Source organism: Diuraphis noxia, unplaced genomic scaffold (genome assembly GCF_037042655.1).
Source record: "Diuraphis noxia isolate RWA-SAM2 unplaced genomic scaffold, SU_Dnox_SAM2 contig0005, whole genome shotgun sequence".
Classification (NCBI taxonomy): Eukaryota; Metazoa; Arthropoda; class Insecta; order Hemiptera; family Aphididae; genus Diuraphis; species Diuraphis noxia.
This window is the reverse complement of record NW_028301715.1, coordinates 8,914,157-8,920,979: the sequence shown is the minus strand read 5'-3', so window position 1 is coordinate 8,920,979 and position 6,823 is coordinate 8,914,157. Positions and strand designations below refer to the sequence as shown.

Here is a 6,823-nt window from a genome sequence, read left to right as displayed (position 1 = left end):
TAAATCTTCAGCCATCATAAAAACTGTTGTCGGACTGTTTTTTTGTTCACGAAATTTCGACCATTGTTTTTCGTCCATTCGTTTTCTAAGTACCCAATTTGTTTTTGAGCACGCCAAACCGACATTAACAATAGTATACCGCACTATGCAGCGCAACCCAAACATTCATCAAGCACATTTCAATTTATCAAATTTTTTTTTTTTTTTTGAACTTTAAAACCATACTACTCGGATGGGTCATATTCAACCATTAACATTTCACAGTCAATATTTATTACTAAAATTATTTTTTTGTTATGATAAGATTTTAGTGTATTATTTGTAAGAAAAAAAAATGTACAATGAACTTGATTGTTATGTAAAAAAAAGTAATTTTATCTCATATTGAAACTAAAAATGATATTTAATATTGTCATGAAATAAATTCTTGCTACCGAGTGTAAATAAGAAGTCAGCTAACGTCGTTAAAAATATTTTGTTTGACTGATTAAATATAGGTGAATATAGTATTTCTTTTTCAGAGAGCTGTTGATAAAATTTGGACACTTCTTCCTAAAAACAAAAAAACAAAACAAAATAATGCACGAAAATACGAATAATCCAGTAACATGTCATGAATAAAATAACGAAGTAGTTCATTTAGATTTTAGAATCAGGAGAGTTTGAAATCGTAGACAATAATTTTAATGTGGAGTTGTGTTCATTTATTTCCATTCGTATTGCATAATTCTATAAGTAAACAAATATTTATTAAATATATAGTATTATATAGGTGTAAATGTGTAATATAAATATAATTGAGTGTGACATACGTCTAAGACGCTTACAAAGTATAATAATATTATTAACCATTCAAAGACGTTTGAGCTTTAAATTTACAAACGAATAGAAATAATAATAATAAAAAAAAAACATGATACGTGTGACATAATATTTTTATACAACAATATAGGTATTATAATGAAATAATGTCATATTATTTGTTCTGCACTCTAAACGTTACAAAATATGTTTGGTCGTTGAATACAAGAAACGTGATAAAATTTGATGCACAATTAACACGATTATTAGTATTATGTAAATATACAATGAAATTATTATGTGTATTATAAATTACAATAATATTATTAAAGTGTGTAAGTACTTAAAGAAGTATATTTGATTACTGTGTTGTTATCATTTTCAGTGAGAGTGCTAAAAAAATAAAATCTGAAAAAAAAACAGTTTTAATGTGAATACATAATATTATAAAATGTCAAAATAATATAATATATATATTATATATTGACATATTGAGATCATTAAAGTTAGGATTTAATCTAAAAATAAGAGTTATAGTTCTTTGCCAACTTGTTTTTTCATTCATCGTTTGGTTTTCATTGTGCCTGAGCGAACATCAAAATAGCTCAAAACATGTAATATTAATCATATTATATTTACGAGATTTAAGTCGAGATTAAAAAAGGTAGTTTTGCTTAATCGTTAATAGGTAGCTTCGCTAAGAGCACAGAAAAAAACCCAATGAACATTGAACAGAAGTAAGCAAATAATAAAATGTAAATAAAAATATTATAAGTAATAACTCATTTACAAATAATATTTACATTTTAATATTATGTTATATTGTGTTATTTGGATTAACACAAGCTAATGAGCCTCACTTATATTTTATTTATTTTTTTAGTTACATAATTATGTATTTAAACAACTGACTTGTAACAGATTTAATTACTGCATGCATAATTAATTTGTAAATAATATGACAAGGTGTGCACTGTAGAAAAATGTAATAATATATTTTTGTGTACTTATATCATGTGTCTATATTGTTGAAATGTTGACCACAGCTAAACGTATTATTGTATGAGATTGATATGAAAATAATACCTTTGATAATGTGAATGTTTTTTTCTCATTTCTCTGGTTTTTTGGTCTCAATACTTGGTGCTTTAGACAACGTTTTGTCTGATGATTTTTGTCGTTCTACCTTGCCTTAAAAAATATAAATATAAAAACAGATTTTTATTAAACATTTCTGAATCGAATATCTAATATTTTGGTTGCTATTTAAATGTATTTTTTTATTTAACACAACCCGTTCAAACATGGGAACAATAAGTGAATGTGATGTATGAGAAATAAAAACGAATAATATGGTTCACAAAGTGAAGGAATCGCCCATTTGGCTTTAAATGTGTAATATATAATTTATTCATAAAGGCTAGTATTATTTCTGCGAAACATGTTACAGTAAACAATATGTTTTATGCAAAATTGAATTCTTAGTTAATTTAGAAATCAGAGTCTGCATGATTTAAATAAACCTTTGTGCTCGTACAATTAATATAAAACTCAACTTTGACACGTCGTATTTTATTTATTTTACACAGTAAGTTATAGTTGTATGTACGTTATATTGAGCATTTTAATATTAGAATAATAGTGATGCACTGTTATATTATTCGTACGATAGTTATGTTTTTACTTTTTAATGTTACAAGGTAAAATAAAAACACAATACAAAAGCGTTATTCAACAGTATTATCATAGCAATTCGATATACCATTGTTCGAGTAAGGGTGTAAAAATATTATACAGTGAACACAACATTATTTACTATAATACGATACCGATCACTTAAGTTAACGTCCCGTACAGGTTTTCTCGTTATACTCGATACCCATAATATTACAATAGTATAATATTATTATCATGCTGAAATAATGATGACAGTTTTGTTTTATGTACAAGATACAAACAGTCGTCCGATTTATGGCATCTAGCTGAACATAAATTATTTAGATAAAATATCTACTACAGTAACAATTTAAATTTTCATTCAACAATCGATCGACACATATTATTAGCTCCCATATACCGTTCAATATTGTGCAAGAAGGTTCATAAAAACAACGCACTTAACTGAAAACGTTCGTTATTATCCATAAGCAATTTGTGATACAAAAAATTGTATACACATTTATACGCAACCTTTTGACAAATAAACTGTGATCGATAAAATACGTAATCAAAAATGTGCTTTTAAAGGTAATATCACAATTATTTATAAAGCGTTGGAGACTTGACTGAACACAATTTTTTTCGAGGATATAGAATGGATGTTAATAATAATAAATTATACTTATCGTGTTTAATTTTATCATTATTGCAGTGTACCTACTTAACATATTAAAACTTATCGTTGAATATGCAAAAAATTTCAAATCAAAAATATTATTTTTTTTTTTTTTTTTTTTATCGTCAGCATCGTAGTTTTTATGATATTATATTATATTGATTTTATAATATACAGGGCAAACATAACATATTATATAATTTCCAGTCAATGTAAAAAAAATTTGTCGATTAAGTTCTGTAAAAATTATTTAAATTTCTGATAATAAATGTCGGTAGTTATTCTATTACTTTCAATTATATTTTAGACAAACATTTTTTTTATTAATCTGTTTATTTGTTTTATTATTTATTCTCCAAGATATACGTATTACACTTGTAATATGGGTGTTTACCAATTACTGAGTTTTGCGTATATCATAGGTATCGTTATAAGGCCTCTTTAATTCTGCATATTATAGACTATTTTTTTTTAATTTACGTAATGAAATTTGTTTCGTTAAACTTAAAACAGTGACTAATTTTGTTTGGAAATTATTTAGAATGTAAAACACAACACCTGCGCACAATTTTAATTAATTTGCAAGATAGACGCATTTAATATAGATATAACAATTTCTATAAATTAAAAAAAAACATTTTCAATTATATTTGTTTATAGAATAAAAACTGCGTAGGTAATAAATAATAATAAACTGAATTTCCATACGTATATGAATGCCACATTCTTTATACCCTGAAAATATCAGTAAATATGTGTGTAAACACTATACACACACACACACACACACACACATACCTAAATTCCACAAATTGCTTATGTTACCTTGACCCAACATTAAGAAAATACAATACTTCACCTACATTATTATTTACTACGCATCATCTAAATAAATGTGTTGAACACATTACTGAATTGTAAACTGCATAATTTTGCAATATTTATATAAAAAAAAACCCACTTTAGTTATAAATTAAATAAGTTCCTAATAGGTTATTATAATCACGGAAGCCAATGCAAAATATTTTATAGCACAGGTTCAATACTGATTTAAAGACTTTTATAGATTTTACCACTTTACAGTAATTATTATAAGTAAAATTATTAAACACAAACTTAATTTTACTCTTTCAAACATGATATTTTTATTGGTTTTCAATTATTGATTATGTATTTATGTTGTATTATTTTTCTTAACTGATATTGTATATTGAATTATTATGTTATTTAAGATAAATTGAATAAGTTGTTTAGTATTTCACATTTTCTCACTACCTGCCTATTTACAAAATGCATCATGTGCACGTAACAAATTAAAATCGTCGTAGTATTTTGATGGATACACGTCATATTTTAAAATAATATCATACTAAATCGTTTGGAGCATAAATTATTATGATAATATTTCATAATGTTTATCATTTTTTTTTTCGATACAAAGAAATTCGGTACATATGAGAACATAATGTTTAAATGAGATACACAACACTTGTTCAGATATAGAAAGTGTGTTAAATTGCTTATAGTTTGATAATAAATATGTATGAATTGGTCTATGTCTTATACTACGCACTGAGTCGGTCATGATAATATGCTAACACCATCGTCCGAATGACCTTTTAAACGCACAAAATATGGTGTTGAAATGTTGAATATACGAGTCGCTGGGATCCCATTGACTTTTCTCCGATGGAATAGACAGATATTAACAATATCATAATATTGCAATGTGCAAAATCGTTCAATATAATTTCTTTTGTAAGCAAAGAAATAACTATATCGTACGAATACCATTTCGCATAACGTTGAATTATTTTCCATCGCAAACACGATGAGTCTCTTCGTAATTTTCGCGACGTGACGCTTTCGAGCTCTGCAACCCTCCATCAACTATACACATACGTCATAAAGACGCCCCAGTTACATGTTCGCCATCTTAATATTGTATACCGATCTCAGTTCGAGGACGCGGTTAAGACTTAGGTAGCTACAGTTGAATTATCATTAAATTATATTGTTGTTATTGCATAACATAATATTATCGTTAGTAGGTACCTATAAGTAACATTAAAATGGAGGGTTAGTGCGCATATTATTATAACACGTTATTGCAATGTTATAATATAATAATATGTGAACGGGAACGACGACAAACTTTCGCGGTTAACGACTGCACATATGAAATCGCAACGAAAGCGGAATGGTAGGTATATAGGTAGTTAATATTATTATTATTATTATTATTATTATTATATGTAGGTACCTATACATACGAATCGTGCGGTGACGACGTTGACTATACGTATACTAATATTATATATCATTGTGATAAAATGTGGAATCACTAGGCGATCTCCGGTGAGGGAGTGAGAGCGGAAAGAAAAAAGTCGGCTAGTCGACGAGCGCATTCGGGATTTTATAGTTTTTCAAATAATATAATAAGAATTTATAGGCTGAAGGTACGACCACCATCCTCGTAGTCTTGTGCATGTGTGTGCGGTTCATGTCTACTGCTAATAATTGTAATTGTAACGCCTATAGAGGTACCCAATTCCGTTTAGATGCGTATAGTAAATAAATAACAATAATAATAATATTATTATTGTCACGGCGTTATCATAACAATACAATCAAATAGTATATATATATATATATATATATATATATATATATATATATATATATATTATAATAATGTTGTACACAACTCACTGTTATGTTTTTTCGCCATGTGCCTGGCCTTGGCCCTCTCCACTTCCTGCATGGCGACGTTCGGGAAAGTGCCTGCGGACAAACATACATCGTATAACAAACAGCTGCAGCGAGTACAATGATAATGTTGATATCCAAACATTGAGATAATGATATCAACATAATATTATTGTGTTTCTGGTGAGTGTCAGTGCAGGGGGGGGGGCTTCCAGCGAGAACCACCAGGCACTTATTATAACAAGTCCGGGGTATACAAAGCAGTGTGGGTACCGAGCGGGTGGGTGGTTGTTGGGGTTTACGATCCAATAAACGGCCGTCGAAGGGTGCACCACGGAGATCTATGCAAAAGTTATGCACATGATGTATACCTCTCTTGCCACCTAGCGCGGACGGTCCGTAGTTGTGTCTCCCAGTGGGAGACGACGAGCTCAGCCAACAGTAAATGGTGAAGGCCTTCGAAGTACCGTCGCGACGTTTAAATGACTTCCGCCACGGTCGGCGTAAAGAACGGACCCGGAACACAAATGTCGTGTATGTGGCCTACGGCTAGTCATCGGCAACGGATACAACGGAAGCGACAACGGCGGCGGCGATGGTGGCGGACGATCGCATCTCGCAAAGCCTCGGAATCGCACTGACCGCCGCCGCCGCCGCCGCCCGGGGAAGGAGCTGTCGATATGCGCGCGAAACGGCTGTCGGGCGCAAGCGCCACCACCCCCGCCCGCGCCACCCCCGCGAACAAGACATCCGGACGGCGGACGACGACGCCTTCGCGCCGCGTGTGCGTCTCGTCCGCGTTCGTATCGTTATGTGTTGTTGTTGTCGTATATAGAAGACGGTTTTTATTATTGTTTTTCTTTCTATTTTTCAACTCGACCCCTCGAAATTTATGCGCATAATAATACATAATAATATTGTTATTATACGATTTCACCGTCAGGCTATTTTTCAAACAGACCTATATTATACTGTAAT

At 30.3% G+C, this 6,823-nt stretch overlaps 1 long non-coding RNA gene across 1 annotated transcript; it reads right to left on the bottom strand.

Moving 5' to 3' along the window:
• Positions 1–681: 681 nt before the first annotated feature.
• Positions 682–6,493, bottom strand: LOC149054864 (uncharacterized). Its single transcript, XR_016191898.1, has 4 exons — positions 6,217–6,493; positions 5,849–5,920; positions 1,888–1,992; positions 682–1,209 (listed from the first exon to the last, which is right to left on the bottom strand). It is a non-coding gene; the product is annotated as an uncharacterized LOC149054864 (long non-coding RNA).
• Positions 6,494–6,823: the final 330 nt, after the last annotated feature.